The sequence below is a fragment of the Oncorhynchus mykiss genome, chromosome 14 (assembly GCF_057628025.1).
Source record: "Oncorhynchus mykiss isolate SJ-2025 chromosome 14, ASM5762802v1, whole genome shotgun sequence".
NCBI lineage: Eukaryota > Metazoa > Chordata > Actinopteri > Salmoniformes > Salmonidae > Oncorhynchus > Oncorhynchus mykiss.
Genome location: NC_143035.1, coordinates 38,312,501 through 38,333,371, shown reverse-complemented (window position 1 = coordinate 38,333,371; position 20,871 = coordinate 38,312,501). Strand labels below are relative to the sequence as shown.

At 46.0% G+C, this 20,871-nt stretch overlaps 1 long non-coding RNA gene across 1 annotated transcript in view; it reads right to left on the bottom strand.

Annotated features, from left to right (window-relative positions):
- Positions 1–1,213: 1,213 nt before the first annotated feature.
- The window catches only part of LOC149978360 (uncharacterized), a 441,331-nt gene continuing 421,673 nt past the window's right edge, over positions 1,214–20,871 (bottom strand). Inside the window, exon 3 of the long non-coding RNA XR_016486385.1 lies at positions 1,214–1,350. This is a non-coding gene — a long non-coding RNA (uncharacterized LOC149978360). The remainder of the gene's footprint in view (positions 1,351–20,871) is intronic.

Below are 20,871 nucleotides of genomic sequence, written 5' to 3'. Positions count from 1 at the left end.
CCTGAAACACCAACATGACCCACTAAGACACCCTGAAACACCAACATGACCCACTAGGACACCCTGAAACACCAACATGACCCACTAAGACACCCTGAAACACCAACATGACCCACTAAGACACCCTGAAACACCAACATGCCCCACTAGGACACCCTGAAACACCAACATGACCCACTAGGACACCCTGAAACACCAACATGACCCACTGAGACACCCTGAAACACCAACATGACCCACTGAGACACCCTGAAACACCAACATGACCCACTAAGACACCCTGAAACACCAACATGACCCACTGAGACACCCTGAAACACCAACATGACCCACTGAGACACCCTGAAACACCAACATGACCCACTAAGACACCCTGAAACACCAACATGACCCACTAAGACACCCTGAAACACCAACATGCCCCACTAGGACACCCTGAAACACCAACATGACCCACTAGGACACCCTGAAACACCAACATGCTACACAGAGACACCCTGAAACACCAACATGCCACACTAGGACACCCTGAAACACCAACATGCCACACTGAGACACCCTGAAGCACCAACATGCCCCACTAGGACACCCTGAAACACCAACATGCCACACTGAGACACCCTGAAACACCAACATACCACACTGAGATACCCTGAAACACCAACATACCACACTGAGACACCCTGAAACACCAACAAGCCACACAGAGACACCCTGAAACACCAACAAACCACACTGAGACACCCTGAAACACCAACAAGCCACACAGAGACTCCCTGAAACACCAACAAGCCACACTGAGATACCCTGAAACACCAACATACCCCACTAGGACACCCTGAAACACCAATAAGTTGCACGGTGCCCTGCCCCCCTCTATATCACTGTCTCTTTCTCTTCCCGAGTGTCGAGTATTGGCGTCTGGTCCGAGTTGAGCAGTATTCATCCAAATTGAGATTACTGATGGCTGTTTTGATGGCCAGAAGCTATTTTTGGTCATAGGAAACGATGGTGGAAACATCATATTCCAGAATATGTAAGATCAGCACTACCCCCCACCCCACCCCCACACACACAAAATAGCATAATGTATAATTTATCATTTCCATGAATGCAAATTTTTGAGTAAACAGGGACAGACAGACAGACAGACAGACAGACAGACAGACAGACAGACAGACAGACAGACAGACAGACAGACAGACAGACAGACAGACAGACAGACAGACAGACAGACAGACAGAAGCCAATTAATTCAGGTCTGTGGAGAATGTTGGTCGGCCGCGGTGGTTATTTTATGTTCATCATCACAGGGCCCAGGCCGGTCGGGGAGTCAGCTCAGCTGCCTGCCTGTAATAAAGAGGTTAGAGCAACATGGGAGCTGTGAATGGACCTCAACGCTGAAGGCACAATCATCACCAGACTTGAGTCCCAAACGGCACCCTATTGCCTTTATAGTGCACTACTGTTGACCAGAGACTTACGGGGCTTAGACAAATATGCTTTGAGCCCTGGTCAAACGTAGTGCACATAAAGGGAATAGTGTGCCATTTGGGATACAGTCCCTGTCCACAGCACTCTGAGCTCAGAGAGAATGAGACAGACTCTCATCATTCCTCTCACTGGTTATATCCTCCTCCTTCTTTGCAGGTAGCCTAGCGGTTAGCGCACTGGGCCAGTAACTGCAAAAAAAATCACTGGTTCGAATACCCGAGTGGAGAAGGTGAAAAACATCTGTTGATGTGACCTTGAGCAAAGCACTTCACTCTAATTTGATCCAGGGCTGCCGTCCTACTATGGCTGACCCTCTAAAACATCTAATTTCACTGTAACCTATCTGGTATGTGACAATAAAAAATAAAACATTCTCAAACGTGTTCTTCTCCTCGAACACAAAGAGATACACACCTTGGTGGAGAACACAGATTGTGCATCCCTATTGGCCCTGTTTCGGGAAGAAATGCACTAGAAAGGGAATAGGTTACCATTTGGGATGCCTCCTGAATTAATCACACATTGGTCTGTATATGCTATTTATACAAAAGTATGTGGACACCCCTTCAGATGAGTGGATTCGACAACTTCAGCCATGTTGCTGACAGGTGTATACAATTAAGCACACAGCCATGCAATCTCCATAGACAAACATTGGCAGTAGAATGACCTTACTGAAGAGCTCAGTGACTTTCAACGTGGCACCGTCATAGGATGCCACCTTTCCAACAAATAAAGTTAGTCAAACGTCTGCCCTGCTAGAACTGTAAGTGCTGTTGTTGTGAAGTGAAAACAACTAGGAGCAACAACGGCTCAGCCGCAAAGTGGTAGGCCAGGTAAGATCACAGAACGGGACCCGCCGAGTGCTGAAGCGCGCAGTGAGTAAAAATCATCTGTCCTCGGTTGTAACACTCACTACCGAGTTCCAAACTGCCTCTGGAAGCAACGTCAGCACAAGAATTGTTCGTCAGGGGGCTTCATGAAAGGTTTTCCATGGCCCGAGCAGCCACACACAAGCCTGAGATCACCATGAGCAATGCCAAGCATCAGCCGGAGTGGTGTAAAGCTCACCGCCATTGGACTCTGGAGCAGTGGAAACGCGTTCTCTGGAGTGATGAATCGCGCGTCACCATCACGCAGTCCGGTGATTAATCTGGGTTTGGCGGATGTCAGGAGAACGCTTACCTGCCCGAACGCATAGTGTCAACTGTAAAGGTTGGTGGATCCATCCGGCTAGTCCCCTTAGTTCAAGTGAAGGGAAATCTTAACGTTAAGGCATGCAATGACATTTTAGACAATTCTGTGCGTCCAACTTTGTTGCAACGGTTTGGGGAAGGCCCATTCCTGCCTCAGCATGACAATGCTCCCGTGCAAAAGCAAGGTTCATACAGAAATGGCTTGTCAAGATTGTTGTGGAAGAACTTGACTGGCCTGCACAGAGCCCTGACCTCAACCCAGTCAAACTGACCTTTGGGATGAATATGTATTTTTTATTGAACTTTTATTGAAAAAAGGTATTTTCGGACAATATTCATTCTAATCAGACAGTTTTTTTTTTTACATGGACGCTGCATTGGAGATAATATAAAATATATATACAAGTACTGGAAGACGAAAGAACACTATGGAAAATCTGGGAAACCGGGCCTACTATTCATAGCTGACTTTGAAAAGGCTTTTGATGAAGTACAACTGGAGTTTATATATAAATGCCTGGAATATTTCAATTTAAGAGAATCTCTTATAAAATGGGTTCAAATCGTGCATAGTAACCCGAGGTGTAAAAGAGTAAATAATGGCTACTTCTCAGAAGGTTTTAAACTGTCAAGAGGAGTAAAACAAGGTTGTCCACTGTCGGCATATCTATTTATTATGGCCATTGAAATGTTAGCTGTTAAAATCAGATCCAACAATAATATCAAGGGAATAGAAATCCAGGGGTTAAAACAAAGGTTTTGTTGTACGCTGACGATTCATGTTTTCTTTTAAAACCGCAACTTGGCCTCATAGAGAATCTAGATAATTTTTCTAACCTCTCTGGATTACAACCAAATGATGATCAGTGTACTATATTACATATTGGATCACTAAAAAATATGACTTCTACATTATCGTGTAGTTAACCAATAAAATGGTCTGACGGGGATGTGAACATACTCGGTATTCATATCCCGAAATAAATAAATATTCTCACTACAATACATTTTAAATAAATAGGCCTGTTTAATTTTGTCTGGCTTGCCATTCCAAATAAAATGTAATGTTCATTTATCACATGCTTTAAAAAAACTGTTCACTAGGTGTAGGCAAGACCATAAGCAAATAGGTAAATTGGGATATGGCTAAAGAGTTAATCAGGATAAACTGGGATATGACCAAAGAGTTAAGAGATAGATGGGCGGGGTTGAATGGAGCTGAAGGTTGGGACTAATAACACCTAATAACAAGATACCTAAACATACTCTGCCCTTAAAACAAATCTGGGTTGAAAACTTTTTTGAAAGAGCACTGTTTGAAAGATACGGCAAATAGAAATCAAACTGGATGGACATCAGAAATAGAAGGGAGAGGTTGAGGGTAGAGGAAGGACATCAGGAATAGAAGGGAGAGGTTGAGTGTAGAGGAAGGGCATCAGGAATAGAAGGGAGAGGTTGAGGGTAGAGGAAGGACATCAGTAATAGATGAGAGAGGTTGAGGGTAGAGGAAGGACATCAGTAATACATGGGAGAGGTTGAGGGTAGAGGATGGACATCAGTAATAGATGAGAGAGGCTGAGGGTAGAGGAAGGACATCAGTAATAGAAGGCAGAGGTTGAGGGTAGAGGATGGACATCAGTAATAGATGGGAGAGGTTGAGGGTAGAGGAAGGACATCAGAAATAGATGGTTGAGGGTAGAGGAAGGACATCGGTAATAGATGGTTGAGGGTAGAGGAAGGACATCAGTAATAGATGGTTGAGGGTAGAGGAAGGACATCAGAAATAGTTGGTTGAGGATAGAGGAAGGACATCAGTAATAGATGGGAGAGGTTGAGGGTAGAGGAAGGACATCAGTAATAGATGGTTGAGGGTAGAGGAAGGACATCAGTAATAGATGGTTGAGGGTAGAGGAAGGACATCCGTAATAGAATGGAGAGATTGAGGGTAGAGGATGGACATCAGTAATAGATGGTTGAGGGTAGAGGAAGGACATCAGTAATAGATGGTTGAGGATAGAGGAAGGACATCAGTAATAGATGGTTGAGGGTAGAGGAAGGACATCAGTAATAGATGGTTGAGGGTAGAGGAAGGACATCAGTAATAGATGGGAGAGGTTGAGGGTAGAGGAAGGACATCAGTAATAGATGGTTGAGGGTAGAGGAAGGACATAAGTAATAGAAGGGAGAGATTGAGGGTAGAGGAAGGACATCAGTAATAGATGGTTGAGGGTAGAGGAAGGACATCAGTAATAGATGGTTGAGGGTAGAGGAAGGACATCAGTAATAGATGGTTGAGGGTAGAGGAAGGACATCAGTAATAGATGGTTGAGGGTAGAGGAAGGACATCAGAAATACAGGGGAGAGGTTGAGTGTAGAGGAAGGACAGGAGTAAAAATAAACAAAATAGATCTATTGTAAAATAGACTTTGTTCAAAAATGTATTTACTGTAGTATATATACGCTGGAAATACAGGCCTAATCCTTGTTGTTCACCAGTTTGCTCCAATTGGGGGAGGGGTGGTAAGGTTGCAGGGTAATAAAGCAAATATATATATTTTTAAAGATATATATTTTATTTATTTATATGTATATGTACTTATATGCATGTATGTGTATATGTATGCATGTATATGTGTATGTATGACTGGTAATGTGTATATACACTGCTCAAAAAATAAAGGGAACACTAAAATAACACATCCTAGATCTGAATGAATGAAATATTCCTATTAAATACTTTTTTATTTACATAGTTGAATGTGCTGACAACAAAATCACACAAAAATGATCAATGGAAATCAAATTTATCAACCCATTGGTGGTCTGGATTTGGAGTCACACTCAAAATTAAAGTGGAAAACCACACTACAGGCTGATCCAACTTTGATGTAATGTCCATAAAACAAGTCAAAATGAGGCTCAGTAGTGTGTGTGGCCTCCACATGCCTGCAATGACCTCCCTACAACGCCTGGGCATGCTCCTGAGGAGGTGGCGGATGGTCTCCTGAGGTATCTCCTCCCAGACCTGGACTAAAGCATCCGCCAACTCCTGGACAGTCTGGTGCAACGTGGCGTTGGTGGATGGAGCGAGACATGATGTCCCAGATGTGCTCAATTGGATTCAGGTCTGGGGAACGGGCGGGCCAGTCCATAGCATCAATGCCTTCCTCTTGCAGGAACTGCTGACACACTCCAGCCACATGAGGTCTAGCATTGTCTTGCATTAGGAGGAACCCAGGGCAAACCGCACCAGCATATGGTCTCACAAGGGGTCTGAGGATCTCATCTCGGTACCTAATGGCAGTCAGGCTACCTCTGGCGAGCACATGGAGGGCTGTGCGGCCCCCCAAAGAAATGCCACCCCACACCATGACTGACCCACCGCCAAACCGGTCATGCTGGAGGATGTTGCAGGCAGCAGAACGTTCTCCACGGCGTCTCCAGACTCTGTCACGTCTGTCACATGTGCTCAGTGTGAACCTGCTTTCATCTGTGAAGAGCACAGGGCGCCAGTGGCGAATTTGCCAATCTTGGTGTTCTCTGGCAAATGCCAAACGTCCTGCACGGTGTTGGGCTGTAAGCACAACCTCCACCTGTGGACGTCGGGACCTCATACCACCCTCATGGAGTCTGTTTCTGACCGTTTGAGCAGACACATGCACATTTGTGGCCTGCTGGAGGTCATTTTGCAGGGCTCTGGCAGTGCTCCTCCTGCTCCTCCTTGCACAAAGGCGGAGGTAGCGGTCCTGCTGCTGGGTTATTGCCCTCCTACGGCCTCCTCCACGTCTCCTGATGTACTGGCCTGTCTCCTGGTAGCGCCTCCAGTGTACATACATATATAATCAGGAGCATGCGTTGTAGGGAGGTCATACAGGCACGTGGAGGCCACACACACTACTGAGCCTCATTTTGACTTGTTTTAAGGACATTACATCAAAGTTGGATCAGCCTGTAGTGTGGTTTTCCACTTTAATTTTGAGTGTGACTCCAAATCCAGACCTCCATGGGTTGATACATTTGATTTCCATTGATCATTTTTGTGTGATTTTGTTGTCAGCACATTCAACTATGTAAAGAAAAAAGTATTTCATAAGAATATTTCATTCATTCAGATCTAGGATGTGTTATTTTAGTGTTCCCTTTATTTTTTTGAGCAGTGTATATATATATATATGTACATATATATGTATATTTATACAGTACCAGTACCACACAGTACCAGTCAAAAGTTTGGACACATAGTCATTCCAGGGTTTTTATTTATTTTTACTATTTCTACGTTGTTGAATAAAAGTGAAGACATACAGTGCCTTGCGAAAGTATTCAGCCCCCTTGAACTTTGCGACCTTTTGCCACATTTCAGGCTTCAAACATAAAGATATAAAACTGTATTTTTTTGTGAAGAATCAACAACAAGTGGGACACAATCATGAAGTGGAACAACATTTATTGGATATTTCAAAGTTTTTTAACAAATCAAAAACTGAAAAATTGGGCGTGCAAAATTATTCAGCCCCTTTACTTTCAGTGCAGCAAACTCTCTCCAGAAGTTCAGTGAGGATCTCTGAATGATCCAATGTTGACCTAAATGACTAATGATGATAAATACAATCCACCTGTGTGTAATCAAGTCTCCGTATAAATGCACCTGCACTGTGATAGTCTCAGAGGTCCGTTAAAAGCGCAGAGAGCATCATGAAGAACAAGGAACACACCAGGCAGGTCCGAGATACTGTTGTGAAGAAGTTTAAAGCCGGATTTGGATACAAAAAGATTTCCCAAGCTTTAAACATCCCAAGGAGCACTGTGCAAGCGATAATATTGAAATGGAAGGAGTATCAGACCACTGCAAATCTACCAAGACCTGGCCGTCCCTCTAAACTTTCAGCTCATACAAGGAGAAGACTGATCAAAGATGCAGCCAAGAGGCCCATGATCACTCTGGATGAACTGCAGAGATCTACAGCTGAGGTGGGAGACTCTGTCCATAGGACAACAATCAGTCGTATATTGCACAAATCTGGCCTTTATGGAAGAGTGGCAAGAAGAAAGCCATTTCTTAAAGATATCCATAAAAAGTGTTGTTTAAAGTTTGCCACAAGCCACCTGGGAGACACACCAAACATGTGGAAGAAGGTGCTCTGGTCAGATGAAACCAAAATTGAACTTTTTGGCAACAATGCAAAACGTTATGTTTGGCGTAAAAGCAACACAGCTGAACACACCATCCCCACTGTCAAACATGGTGGTGGCAGCATCATGGTTTGGGCCTGCTTTTCTTCAGCAGGGACAGGGAAGATGGTTAAAATTGATGGGAAGATGGATGGAGCCAAATACAGGACCATTCTGGAAGAAAACCTGATGGAGTCTGCAAAAGACCTGAGACTGGGACGGAGATTTGTCTTCCAACAAGACAGTGATCCAAAACATAAAGCAAAATCTACAATGGAATGGTTCAAAAATAAACATATCCAGGTGTTAGAATGGCCAAGTCAAAGTCCAGACCTGAATCCAATCGAGAATCTGTGGAAATAACTGAAAACTGCTGTTCACAAATGCTCTCCATCCAACCTCACTGAGCTCGAGCTGTTTTGCAAGGAGGAATGGGAAAAAATGTCAGTCTCTCGATGTGCAAAACTGATAGAGACATACCCCAAGCGACTTACAGCTGTAATCGCAGCAAAAGGTGGCGCTACAAAGTATTAACTTAAGGGGGCTGAATAATTTTGCACGCCCAATTTTTCAGTTTTTTATTTGTTAAAAAAGTTTGAAATATTCAATAAATGTCGTTCCACTTCATGATTGTGTCCCACTTGTTGTTGATTCTTCACAAAAAAATACAGTTTTATATCTTTATGTTTGAAGCCTGAAATGTGGCAAAAGGTCGCAAAGTTCAAGGGGGCCGAATACTTTCGCAAGGCACTGTATATATGCCAAAAAATACATCGGGCATTGGAAATTATGCAGACACATACATTGATGGAAGTTACAATCTATATGTGATATTAAACCCTCTGAAAAATATATATAATAAACAAACATTTGTTAAAGAGTGGCTGGACATTCTCTTCTTCTCTCTTCATTGTTGTGATAGACTAGGGTCATTTCCAGGTCGTGTTTATGTACTTCATTGTGATAGACTAGGGTCATTTCCAGGTCGTGTTTATGTACCTCATTGTGATAGACTAGGGTCATTTCCAGGTCGTGTTTATGTACTTCATTGTGATAGACTAGGGTCATTTCCAGGTCGTGTTTATGTACCTCATTGTGATAGACTAGGGTCATTTCCAGGTCGTGTTTATGTACCTCATTGTGATAGACTAGGGTCATTTCCAGGTCGTGTTGATGTACCTCATTGTGATAGACTAGGGTCATTTCCAGGTCGTGTTTATGTACCTCATTGTGATAGACTAGGGTCATTTCCAGGTCGTGTTTATGTACTTCATTGTGATAGACTAGGGTCATTTCCAGGTCGTGTTTATGTACCTCATTGTGATAGACTAGGGTCATTTCCAGGTCGTGTTTATGTACTTCATTGTGATAGACTAGGGTCATTTCCAGGTCGTGTTTATGTACTTCATTGTGATAGACTAGGGTCATTTCCAGGTCGTGTTTATGTACCTCATTGTGATAGACTAGGGTCATTTCCAGGTCGTGTTTATGTACCTCATTGTGATAGACTAGGGTCATTTCCAGGTCGTGTTTATGTACTTCATTGTGATAGACTAGGGTCATTTCCAGGTCGTGTTTATGTACCTCATTGTGATAGACTAGGGTCATTTCCAGGTCGTGTTGATGTACCTCATTGTGATAGACTAGGGTCATTTCCAGGTCGTGTTTATGTACCTCATTGTGATAGAATAGGGTCATTTCCAGGTCGTGTTTATGTACCTCATTGTGATAGACTAGGGTCATTTCCAGGTCGTGTTTATGTACCTCATTGTGATAGACTAGGGTCATTTCCAGGTCGTGTTTATGTACCTCATTGTGATAGACTAGGGTCATTTCCAGGTCGTGTTTATGTACCTCATTGTGATAGACTAGGGTCATTTCCAGGTCGTGTTGATGTACCTCATTGTGATAGACTAGGGTCATTTCCAGGGCGTGTTGATGTACCTCATTGTGATAGACTAGGGTCATTTCCAGGTCGTGTTTATGTACCTCATTGTGATAGACTAGGGTCCTTTCCAGGGCGTGTTGATGTACCTCATTGTGATAGACTAGGGTCCTTTCCAGGGCGTGTTGATGTACCTCATTGTGATAGACTAGGGTCATTTCCAGGTCGTGTTTATGTACCTCATTGTGGATATTTCTCTTCATTGTTATATTTACTCTCAGATAAGGCTTGACACATCCTCATCCTCCTCAGGAGGGGAACGCTGCAGAGATGTTTAATAATACATCAAAAGCACAAGAGGGGCGAGAGACATCCCGTTTAATCTCCTGTCCATCTTCATAAATCATCTCAGAGTCTGAGTACTGTTCTAGGATCAGATCTCACCTGTCTATATCATCTCATTCACGATTAACTAAATAGCTCAACTGATCCCGAATCAGCACTTATACTCTAAATCAACACTTGATACATTCTCAGCCCGTTTTATTCTGTCGGAGTCCTGACAGCAGCCACCAGACCAAAACTGTCCGGACAATAGGATAAATCTAACCTCAGTTAGTAAGGAAGCATGTCACTGTTAGTCTACGCCTGTTGTTGAACAAAGCATTTTGACAGATAACATGTGATTTGATCATGTACCATACAAAAGACCGCGTTGTATTCTGTATTCTACCTGGAGTCTGAGAAAACCAACGACGCATAAATCTAAAAACAAGAAAAAGAGGCATTATAATAACAACATACATGAAAGGAGAGAGACAGCAGTGGGGAGTGTAGTCCCTGGGTTTGTAGAGCACACTACAGGCACCTGGAACGAGCCTGGATACATCCTAAAATAGCACCCTATTCCCTATATAGTGCTCTGCTTTTGATCAGAGCGTTACGGGCCTAGGGGCCAACGGTAGTGCACTATAAAAGGAATAGGGTGCCATTGAGGAGGCATAAAGGCTTTTTTCCAGGTGCTGTAATCTACTAGAGCACCTGCATGATGAAAGCCTGTTTTAATATCTGCCATAAAGCCAGAGGCTGCCAATGATACGGTCCACTGACTGTAATCTATTACACAAATATTTAACAAGCATGTCCACTATCAGCCTGGATCTTTATTTTGCCGTAGACATTTACAGTAAATAAGGATTTAACACAAAGGGCAATAAATAAATAGAGAGAGAGGGTTGCATGTATGGGTTTTTGGATGTACTAACGCTATTCCTCCACTAGGGGGCAACACAGTTATAGTAGATTAGGATGAGTACACAGGAAAGTTAGAGTAATGAAGAGAATAAGAAAAACACCACCACATGACTGTAATTTTTTTTATGAACACATACAATTTAATTTAGACATCTCTGTCTATTTAATATTTTATATATGGACTATAAACGTTTTATGCACATCTATATGTGTTGTTTGTTTTTGGACGTCATGCTAGAGCATTACCATGGGAAGGGAGGTGACATTGTGTGAAGAGAGCAGACCGTGAACCATAGGAGGAAGAAGAAGACGAAAAAAAACACAACGTCATCTGGCCAAAAAATAACCACATCTAGCATATCTATTCAATCTGATTTGATTTACCAGGTGCCCCTTGATGTCTGACATTAACACAATGTAGATGATGTCTAACGTTAACCTAAATGTAGAGACGACATCAAAAGCAGACAGGAGAATAAAGCTTGTTTGTCTACTAGCTTGTTGTTCTTTTTCCCCGGTTAAGAATCACGAAGCTCTTGCTGTGTGCTGTAATATGTCAACAACAAGTTTTCAAACAAGTTGAGCCTTGAAGTGCTACTGTGCTAAGTGCATCCATTGCTTCATGGGCCATCAAAAACACTGCAGGCACTAGATGTGGGAGACGTGCCGGCATCTTGGTGAGATTGACGTTAAGAGAATTTTGACCGGGGCTCCCCTCTGTTATATTGGCAAATGTTCAGTCACTCTGACAGAGTGGTTAGAGGGGGAGGCAGGTAGCCTCGTGGTTAGAGGGTAGAGGCAGGTAGCCTAGTGGTTAGAGGGGAGAGGCAGGTAGCCTAATGGTTAGAGGGGAGAGGCAGGTAGCCTAGTGGTTAGAGGAGGCAGGTAGCCTAGTGGTTAGAGGGGGGAGGCAGGTAGCCTAGTGGTTAGAGGAGGCAGGTAGCCTAGTGGTTAGAGGGGGGAGGCAGGTAGCCTAGTGGTTAGAGGGGGGAGGCAGGTAGACTAGTGGTTAGAGGGGGGAGGTAGGTAGCCTAGTGGTTAGAGGGGGGAGGCAGGTAGCCTAGTGGTTGGAGAGGGGAGGCAGGTAGCCTAGTGGTTAGAGGGGGAGGCAGGTAGCCTAGTGGTTAGAGGGGGAGGCAGGTAGCCTAGTTAGAGGGGGGAGGCAGGTAGCCTAGTGGTTAGAGGGGGAGGCAGGTAGCCTAGTTAGAGGGGGAGGCAGGTAGCCTAGTGGTTAGAGGGGGGAGGCAGGTAGCCTAGTGGTTAGAAGAGGCAGGTAGCCTAGTGGTTAGAGGGGGGAGGCAGGTAGCCTAATGGTTAGAGGGGAGAGGCAGGTAGCCTAGTGGTTAGAGGAGGCAGGTAGCCTAATGGTTAGAGGGGGGAGGCAGGTAGCCTAGTGGTTAGAGGAGGCAGGTAGCCTAGTGGTTAGAGGGGGGAGGCAGGTAGCCTAGTGGTTAGAGGGGGGAGGCAGGTAGACTAGTGGTTAGAGGGGGGAGGCAGGTAGCCTAGTGGTTAGAGGGGGGAGGCAGGTAGCCTAGTGGTTGGAGAGGGGAGGCAGGTAGCCTAGTGGTTAGAGGGGGAGGCAGGTAGCCTAGTGGTTAGAGGGGGGAGGCAGGTAGCCTATTGGTTAGAGGGTAGAGGCAGGTAGCCTAGTGGTTAGAGGGGAGAGGCAGGTAGCCTAGTGGTTAGAGGGGAGAGGCAGGTAGCCTAATGGTTAGAGGTGGGAGGCAGGTAGCCTAGTGGTTAGAGGAGGCAGGTAGCCTAGTGGTCAGAGGAGGCAGGTAGCCTAGTGGTTAGAGGGGGGAGGCAGGTAGCCTAGTGGTTAGAGGGGGGAGGCAGGTAGCCTAGTGGTTAGAGGAGGCAGGTAGCCTAGTGGTTAGAGGAGGCAGGTAGCCTAGTGGTTAGAGGAGGCAGGTAGCCTAGTGGTTAGAGAGGGGAGGCAGGTAGCCTAGTGGTTAGAGGAGGCAGGTAGCCTAGTGGTTAGAGGAGGCAGGTAGCCTAGTGGTTAGAGGGGGGAGGCAGGTAGCCTAGTGGTTAGAGGGGGGAGGCAGGTAGCCTATTGGTTAGAGGGGGGGGGGCAGGTAGCCTAGTGGTTAGAAGAGGCATGTAGCCTAGTGGTTAGAGGGGGGAGGCAGGTAGCCTAGTGGTTAGAGGAGGGAGGCAGGTAGCCTAGTGGTTAGAGGGGGAGGCAGGTAGCCTCGTGGTTAGAGGGTAGAGGCAGGTAGCCTAGTGGTTAGAGGGGAGAGGCAGGTAGCCTAATGGTTAGAGGGGAGAGGCAGGTAGCCTAGTGGTTAGAGGAGGCAGGTAGCCTAGTGGTTAGAGGGGGGAGGCAGGTAGCCTAGTGGTTAGAGGAGGCAGGTAGCCTAGTGGTTAGAGGGGGGAGGCAGGTAGCCTAGTGGTTAGAGGGGGGAGGCAGGTAGACTAGTGGTTAGAGGGGGGAGGCAGGTAGCCTAGTGGTTAGAGGGGGGAGGCAGGTAGCCTAGTGGTTGGAGAGGGGAGGCAGGTATCCTAGTGGTTAGAGGGGGAGGCAGGTAGCCTAGTGGTTAGAGGGGGGAGGCAGGTAGCCTATTGGTTAGAGGGTAGAGGCAGGTAGCCTAGTGGTTAGAGGGGAGAGGCAGGTAGCCTAATGGTTAGAGGGGAGAGGCAGGTAGCCTAATGGTTAGAGGGGGGGGGCAGGTAGCCTAGTGGTTAGAGGAGGCAGGTAGCCTAGTGGTTAGAGGAGGCAGGTAGCCTATTGGTTAGAGGGGGGAGGCAGGTAGCCTAGTGGTTAGAGGGGGGAGGCAGGTAGCCTAGTTGTTAGAGGGGGGAGGCAGGTAGCCTAGTGGTTAGAGGGGAGAGGCAGGTAGCCTAGTGGTTAGAAGAGGCAGGTAGCCTAGTGGTTAGAGGGGGGAGGCAGGTAGCCTAGTGGTTAGAAGAGGCAGGTAGCCTAGTGGTTAGAGGGGGGAGGCAGGTAGCCTAGTGGTTAGAGGGGGAGGCAGGTAGCCTAGTGGTTAGAGGGGGAGGCAGGTAGCCTATTGTTTAGAGGGGGGTGCCAGGTAGCCTTGTGGTTAGAGGGGGGAGGTAGCCTAGTGGTTAGAGGGGGGTGCCAGGTAGCCTTGTGGTTAGAGGGAGGAGGCAGGTAGCCTTGTGGTTAGAGGGGGGAGGTAGCCTAGTGGTTAGAGGGGGGTGCCAGGTAGCCTTGTGGTTAAAGGGGGGAGGTAGCCTAGTGGTTAGAGGGGGGTGCCAGGTAGCCTTGTGGTTAGAGGGGGGTGCCAGGTAGCCTAGTGGTTAGAGGGGGGGAGGTAGCCTAGTGGTTAGAGGGGGTGGCAGGTAGCCTTGTGGTTAGAGGGGGGGAGGTAGCCTAGTGGTTAGAGGGGGGTGGCAGGTAGCCTAGTGGTTAGAGGGGGGGAGGTAGCCTTGTGGTTAGAGGGGGGTGGCAGGTAGCCTTGTGGTTAGAGGGGGGTGGCAGGTAGCCTAGTGGTTAGAGGGGGGGAGATAGCCTAGTGGTTAGAGGGGGTGGCAGGTAGCCTTGTGGTTAGAGGGGGGGAGGTAGCCTAGTGGTTAGAGGGGGGTGGCAGGTAGCCTAGTGGTTAGAGGGGGGGAGGTAGCCTTGTGGTTAGAGGGGGGGAGGCAGGTAGTCTAGTGGTTAGAGCGTTGGGCTAGTAACGGAAAGGTTGCTGGATTGATTCCTTGATCTGACAAGGTAAAAATCTGTCGTTCTGCCCCTGAACAAGGCAGTTAACCCACTGTTCCTAGGCCGCCATTGAAAATAAGAATTTGTTCTTAACTGACTTGCCTAGTTAAATAAAAGCATAAAAAAATAGGAGATATCTCTGATCGGAAATGTTTGAAATGTCTCCTATCAGAGAGACTTGAAAAGCTGCAATATAATATGCCCTGTAGAGACGTGGCAGGAGGAGGCCGTGTACAGAGGGTTTTCATTTACAAGTTGCTTCATAGCGCAGCACAGCTTGCAGAAATGGTATGGCATGATGTCACATCCTTTTACTGTCGGCCATTGTTGCAAATTAATGCTAGTTCGACCACTTTACGAAGCTTGTTGGTGCTTACTTACTTTTTTTTACAAATAATCCTACAGAGGTCCACGCAGGCCAGACATTTTTGATTGCTATACCTTATCTGGAAAGTGCATATTCCAAGTTTTTTTTTATTTTTTAATTAACCTAGTTTTCCCAAATAACACAAAATGTTTTGCAGATGGTCTCTCTCTCTGTCAAAATGCAACGGTTTCCTAGAATAACCGCAGTCCCATGACTAAAGATGACAATCAGCATAAAATCCCCATTTAGGGGAAAATATCCCTTTTATTGTATTCTGTTATATTACATCCTATTCACATTGTAAAAGTCTGGGGGAAAATAAACATGTGATGTCTCCTAAATGAACAAGTTAATTTCATTGACGTGGCGCAGTCGTAGACTCAGCTATTATAACACAGGTAAATAAATCATAAAACTATTACTATAACTATTTTCTGACTAAATTGTCTTAATAACATATTTATTTTTAAGATTTTTTTTTCTAAACAAAATATGAATGGATTTCTTTGTGATTGTGTATATTAAATAGATGTATTAGACTGGTGGTTATTGGTAGGCTAATCAATGAGTCCCGGCTAGTCTGCTGTTAAAATGCATGATGGGAAAGGGGCAGTGTGGAGTGGAGATCTGTGGATTTGTTGCGTGTCAAACGGGTGCTGTTAGATTACAATATTACGTATTAGTATTAGAAGTAATACCAGAGAATCTGTTCTGATGAAAAACAACTGTAAATACATCCTTTAATATAACCGTAGCAACATTTAAAAACAGCCGGATTCGTGAAATTGCTCTATCCGAAATGATGCGGTTGCATGAGGCTTGGTGATCACAGAATCAGTAGAAGATTAAACAAACAGTCAAATGGGAAACATAATCAAAAACAGAAGCATGAGTGACTCGCTCATTCCTGGCTTTCGTTCAAAATAAGTTACGCTATAATGCAGGGTTAAAGACGCATTCCGTCTCGTTGTCTTCAGCATGCAGTCTCTCTCCGCTCACTACAGCTAATTTTGTTTGAATTATCATGTGGATTATAATGAATTAATACATTTTATTGGGGTTGATGCATTTTTTTTTTGCTAGGGAAAATCAGATCTGTGATATTGAGTATAGAAATATACCATTTTAAAGATCTTATTAAGCATCGAATAAATTGCTGGTTTGCCCATTTTTGGCCATTAGGCTACACTTTACAATAGACCCACTCAGCCAGGCCATTAGGCTACACTTTACAATGGGACTCTCCTCTGACTGACCTGCAGCATCTATCAGTAGTCTAAACAAATTGGGGGTATTTTTCACACCTAGCCGAGCTATTATATTATCCTTTTGTGAATTAATGGAGGTGTGAATGTTTCTGTCCGAAAGTCTCTCTCCTATCACGCTACAGTCCTGCATCAGGCCCAACAAACAAACAAAAACAGCTGGCAGTTGGCACTGGAGTTGAGAGAGAAATTTGGTAAATACAATGGCGCAATTACACTTGACATGTGGACTGATCATTTTCTAAAGATAGGATACGTGTGCCTTACAGCCCATTACATAAACGAAGAATAGATGTTATCCAACACTGCAGGTAACATACGGCCAAATATTGTGGATCTTGTTGATTTTCTGTCACATCCTGATCTGTTTCACCTGTCTTGTGCTTGTCTGGGGAAGCAACGAGGGATGTGGAGGACTTTTGTCGCTGCTGTGACAACTGCACAGCGAGAAAGGGCCCCCCAGGCCGCTCTCATGCTCAGCTCCAACAGTTCCCAGTGGGGGCTCCCATGGAGAGGGTGGGAGTGGATGTAGTTGGGCCCTTCCCCACCACAGACAGTGGAAACCGCTCGGTGCTCACGGCCACGGACTAGGCCTATGCTCTGCCTGACCAGGAGGCAGAGACCATCGTCGACGTCCTGACAGCGGGGATGTTCAGCAGGTTTGGAGCTGCGGAGTCAATCCACAGCGACCAAGGCAGAAACTTTGAGTCCAGTGTGTTTGCCACCATGTGTGAGAGGCTGGGTATGTCCCGCACTACTCCTTTCCATCCTCAAAGTGATGGCCTTGTGGAGCGCTTCAACAAAACGCTTGGACAGCAGCTGGCCATCGTCTCTGCCAAACACCAGCGTGACTGGGACGATCACCTGCCTATGGTCCTCATGGCATGCCGCTCCGCCGGCCAAGACTCCACCTCCTGCACGCCTGCCCTCCTCATGCTGGGGAGAGAGATCCGCACCCCTGCGGAGATAGCGTTTGGTCGGCCCCTGGATAGCCCTCAAATTCCCCCGGGGCCGGAGTATGCCCGGAGAATCCAGGACCTCCTGGAGACAGCCCACAGGGCTAGCCCCCTGCCACGGATGGAGCCCCCTGTTTCATATCTGGACACTCTGTGACCATCACGGCCACGCAGCGAAAGGAGACCTCCAGGTCGCCCCAGAGACTTTGTTTGTTCCCTCGGGAACAAGGGACTTTGTGGTGGGGGGGGGGGGGCTGTGTAGCGTCCCGCACAGACAGCTGTGTGTTATGTGTTAGGCTATTAGTGGGTTGTGTTGTACTTACCAGTTCCCAGGGCTTGCGGGGTCCGACGTGCCAATCAACCTGCTATCTGCCAATCACGGGAATGCTAGGAATCTTCTGATGCCAGGCATCCTGGTGGTTGGTGGAGTGGCGTGGAGGGGGGTTGGGCAGGGGAATGGAGCATTGGAAGTTAAGACCAGATTTAGCCTTTGTTCTCTCTCTTACGTCTGGCCTTCACAAGAGAAGGTCACGGTTGTTTTACAGGGTGTCCATCATTTATTTGGCGTGGGCTAAGGCCAAACAGTAGCCTGTGTGAAGTTGGTTTAATAAACCGTCATTTCGTAAACTCAACCCTCTGTCTGGACAATTGTTCCTTTATGATCTAGTCAGGTCATTACAGTATGAATAAATTAATCAAAATAACTTTTTTTTAATGAAAATGTGTCAATCATTATTTGAATACAGTACCAGTCAAAGTTTGGACACACCTACTCATTCAAGGGTTTTTCTTAATTTTTTACATTGTAGAATAATAGTGAAGACATCAAAACTATGAAATTACGCATATGGAATCATGTAGTAACCAAAAAAAATGTTTAACAAATCAAAAATATATTTTAGATTCTTCAAAGTAGCCACCCGTTGCCGTGATAACAGTTAGCCCGTTGCCGTGATAACAGTTAGTCCGTTGCCGTGATAACAGTTAGCCCCTCCATTTGAGTATTCACTTTAACTTAACAGCCCTTCACTGACATAGAGGTAGGTTATTTAAAGAGTGCATGGTGGGTGGAGGATTTGACAGACAAATCTATGGATATAGCAGCAGCCTAATTGAATCTGTCAAACAGGTAGGCCTACAGGGCAGAGTCAGAAAGGTTCAGAATGGCAGGCAGGCAGGCTCAGGGTCAGGGCAGGCAGAGGTCAGTAATTCAGGGCAGAGTCAGAAAGCTACCGAACGGCAGGCAGGCAGGCAGGCAGGCAGGCAGGCTCAGGGTAGGCAGAGGTCAGTAATCCAGGACAGAGTCAGAAAGCTGCCGAATGGCAGGCAGGCAGGCAGGCAGGCAGGCAGGCAGGCAGGCAGGCTCAGGGTCAGGGCAGGCAGAGGTCAGTAATTCAGGGCAGAGTCAGAAAGCTACCGAACGGCAGGCAGGCAGGCTCAGGGTCAGGGCAGGCAGAGGTCAGTAATTCAGGGCAGAGTCAGAAAGCTACCGAACGGCAGGCAGGCTCGGCAGGCAGGCGCGGGGTCAGGACAGGCAGAATGGTCAAAACCGGAAGAAGTAGAAAACAGGGACTAGAGCGAACAGGAGTAGGGTATAAAACACACTGGTAGGCTTGACGAGACAAGACGAACTGGCAACAGATGAATAGAAAACACAGGTACAAATGCACATGGGATGATGGGAACAATCACAAGACAGGTGAAACTATCTAGATCATTTTATAGTGGAGATCAAGTTCAAAACGTTCTGGCTGGGCTGATACAACAGTGGATTGGGCTGATAAGACAGTGGATTGGGCTGATTAGACTGTGGATGGCGCTCAGTCAGATGGAACAGAGTAAATAGGCATTGCAACGTCATCGATGTATTTGTAACTTGTGGAATAGACACTGGAATGCGATTTCAATCAATCATATAGAACGTTCCATGTCTATCTATCTATCTATCTATCTATCTATCTATCTATCTATCTATCTGTCTGTCTGTCTGTCTGTCTGTCTGTCTGTCTGTCTGTCTGTCTGTCTGTCTGTCTGTCTGTCTGTCTGTCTGTCTGTCTGTCTGTCTGTCTGTCTGTCTGTCTGTCTGTCTGTCTATCTATCTATCTATCTATCTATCTATCTATCTATCTATCTATCTATCTATCTATCTATCTATCTATCTATCTATCTATCTATCTATCTATCTATCTATCTATCTATCTATCTATCTATCTATCTATCTGGAGTCCTTTAATGTAATATAGAACGTTCCAGATCTATCTGATTGTCACGCCCTGGCCATAGAGAGGCTTTGTATTCTCTATTTTGGTTAGGCCAGGGTGTAACTAGGGCGGGCATTCTATGTCCTTTTTTCTATGTTATGTATTTCTATGTCTTGGCCTGGTATGGTTCTCAATCAGAGACAGCTGTCTATCGTTGTCTCTGATTGAGAACCATACTTGGTTACCCTTTTCCCCCCCTACCTGTTTTGTGGGAAGTTAACTTTTGTCTTTGTTCAGGGCACATAGCCCAAAACTTCACGGTTTGTCTTTGTTCAGGGCACATAGTCCAAAGTTTCACGGTTTGACTTTGTTCAGGGCACATAGCCCAAAGCTTCACGGTTTGTCTTTGTTCAGGGCACATAGCCCAAAGCTTCACGGGGTTGTCTTTGTTCAGGGCACATAGCCCAAAGCTTCACGGGGTTGTCTTTGTTCAGGGCACATAGCCCAAAGCTTCACGGGGTTGTCTTTGTTCAGGGCACATAGCCCAAAGCTTCACGGGGTTGTCTTTGTTCAGGGCACATAGCCCAAAGCTTCACGGGGTTGTCTTTGTTCAGGGCACATAGCCCAAAGCTTCACGGGGTTGTCTTTGTTCAGGGCACATAGCCCAAAGCTTCACGGGGTTGTCTTTGTTCAGGGCACATAGCCCAAAGCTTCACGGTTTGTCTTTGTTCAGGGCACATAGCCCAAAGCTTCACGGGGTTGTCTTTGTTCAGGGCACATAGCCCAAAGCTTCACGGGGTTGTCTTTGTTCAGGGCACATAGCCCAAAGCTTCACGGGGTTGTCTTTGTTCAGGGCACATAGCCCAAAGCTTCACAGGGTTGTCTTTGTTCAGGGTACATAGCCCAAAGCTTCACGGGGTTGTCTTTGTTCAGGGCACATAGCCCAAAGCTTCACGGGGTTGTCTTTGTTCAGGGCACATAGCCCAAAGCTTCACGGGGTTGTCTTTGTTCAGGGCACATAGCCCAATGCTTCACGGTTTGTCTTTGTTCAGGGCACATAGCCCAAAGCTTCACGGGGTTGTCTTTGTTCAGGGCACATAGCCCAAAGCTTCACGGGGTTGTCTTTGTTCAGGGCACATAGCCCAAAGCTTCACGGGGTTGTCTTTGTTCAGGGCACATAGCCCAAAGCTTCACGGGGTTGTCTTTGTTCAGGGCACATAGCCCAAAGCTTCACGGGGTTGTCTTTGTTCAGGGCACATAGCCCAAAGCTTCACGGGGTTGGTTTTGTTCTTTGTTTGGTCTGCGTCATTTTTTATAAAAAGAAAATGTCTGCATACCATGCTGCACCTTGGTCCAGTCCTTCAGCCAGCCGTGACACTGATGTTGTGCTGCTTATCTTATCACAACACTA